Raw genomic sequence first — 2511 nt, forward strand, 5'->3', positions numbered from 1 at the left:
TAAAGATTTAAATAAAATCTTTCTGTAAATCAACGTTGAAGTCAACTAGAAATGAATTAAAAACTTACAGAGCAAAAAAGGAATATCAAATTTTCTATTTGGATTATCCCAAACTGCCTTCGGTCTGGTTCAGTACGAGTCCAGCAGCACGTCTTAAAAGCTTGGAAAGAATCCGACCTTCAGGACGGGAGTTATGGCCACTTCCTGTTTTGTGGCGAAGAATCTGTGAGGACTTCCTGTCGCTGTTGGAACTTTGTGAACCGAGTCTTCTCAAATTAAATTTGACTTTCTCGGCGGGACTCTTGTCTAACTTGACCTCTGACCTCTGAAGCCAATCCATTGGTCAACAGGGATCAATGCTCTTTATATCCCTGAGCAACACACTGACCTCATGCTGCATCTGCTGAATGAATGCTGATTTATGCACGGATTTAATGTATTTATGTAGAAAACAGTTTTATTTATCTTCTAAAAACATTTATATAATAAACTTTTGATCTTCTGCAGAGAAACCTCTACGTTTTGATTTATTTTTGCAGTTAGATTATCTGAAACTAGATATTTTCTTACATTTGTTCACCGATAAACCAGACCAAACCTTTTCTGCTCAGTTATTTCTATATTCTAAATACCAGAATAATGTTTGACTTTTTTTTCAAATTCAGAAATCTGCAGACACTTAGTTATGTCCAGGTTTTGTAGTCGCTGTTTTCTCAACATCTGAGTTAAATTGAAACATTTTGCACATAATGAATGAAGTAAAGCATCTGTGGTTTTGCTGGTTTTTTATTGAGGACAATTGTTAAACAAGAGCAACAATCAGCATCTCCATTAATTATCAGCCGTTACACTGAATTCTCTTTGACATGATTCAAAATAAATATTTACAGCCTGACAAATTATTCCACCTTAGCTCACTTCTAGCACACAAACTATTATAGCAGCATTTTTCTGCAAGTGCTGCTAACTTACGCAAAACCAACAAAAATCTGACTGATTTCAAACAGGTCTTCAAAAGAGGCCAGAAGGTGGCGCTCTGGTGTTAGAAAAGAAGTTTAGTTAGAAACTAACGTTTTGTTTTTTCAGTTATTTTTAGGAGCTACACCTGGCCTGGCGTCTGATTGGCTGAGGTTTCTTCCTGGAGGAAGACATCGGCTGACATGATGCTGCCATCACCCAACCGTTCTCCCTCTCCGTTTCATGTCCATGAACATGGACAGTTCTCCTGATTGTTGACCTGTTGTTGTGTCTCTTCCTTCTCTCAGCTCCGGTCGGTCTGCTGGTTCTGAGCCCGGTTCTGGTTCTGCTGGAGGTTTCTCCTGTTAGAAGGGAGTTCTTCCTCTCCACCGTCGCTACATGCATGTTCTGGATGAAGGTAAACACAAGCGATTTGCTGTCGCCCCCTGCTGGTCAGATGGAGTGAATGCTGTAAGTAACGACTCCATACAATCTGCTGGGTTTTATTTGGTACAAACTTTTTAAACTGCTTTATAATTAACCACAGCCAATCAGAACGCCAGGCCAGGTGTAGAATCTATAGAGAGAAAAATCAGTTGAAATTAAATGACAAACAGCAGCATAAATACAGACAGATCACAATAAACCAGTATAAGCCATCAATGCCATAACCATGGTAACGCTAAAATGATGCAAACATCGTCAAAAATCAACAAACATTCAATTCTAACATTTAACACTGAAATTGGAAGACATTTTAAATATCTAAAATAAATAAATAGAACAAATAAAATTAATTATTAAGTCTCTAATCTGTTTATTCTAGTTTGTTGTGATTATTTTACACTTGCACACTCTCTGAACTGAGAACCAACTGCATAACCTCACATTTAACAGAGGAAATAGTTTGATGGTGTCTTTGGTTCAAGCATTTATGAAGGTTAATATATTTACTTGACATTTGCCCCAGAGGGGGGTAGTTTCCCTGCCCTCTGCAGAAGGAGCAGAGGTAACACCAGACTGCTGGGCACCGAGAACCACAGTGAAGACCAACCAATCAAACAATAATCATCTCCAAGATGACTTTGAATCACAGAGCTGATCAAGATGCTGGCGAACCTGATGAAGAGAGTTCCAGAGATTATGATAACCTTGTGGAAAGCTTTCTCCTTCAGCTGGTCAGCCCTGACCCTGGTCCTGTCCCGCTGTCCAGGCCCTGGACGGACCAGAGCGCTGAGAACAGAGATGTTACAGACAGCAAAAGCTACAGACATAAAGAACACAATCAATCCATTGATAGCGGAATAGGAAATAACGCGCTGTAAAATCAGAACCATTATCAGAATGGAAACCAGCCAAACACATCCAACCATGATGTTTCTGACCCTGACGCCTGCTGAGCCTTTAAAGCGCAGGTAGAAGACGGGATGGACGACGGCCAGGTAGTGCTCCATACAGGTGAGCAGGTGGAACAGAGACTGTCCCAAAAAGTAAGTGTTAAATATGCCATCTCCTGCCAGCTGAACACCTGGGCTCTCAGTGACGGCGCCAAGA

The sequence above is a fragment of the Poecilia latipinna genome, unplaced genomic scaffold (genome assembly GCF_001443285.1).
Source record: "Poecilia latipinna isolate Pla-1442-1.1 unplaced genomic scaffold, P_latipinna-1.0 Scaffold371, whole genome shotgun sequence".
Taxonomy (NCBI): domain Eukaryota; kingdom Metazoa; phylum Chordata; class Actinopteri; order Cyprinodontiformes; family Poeciliidae; genus Poecilia; species Poecilia latipinna.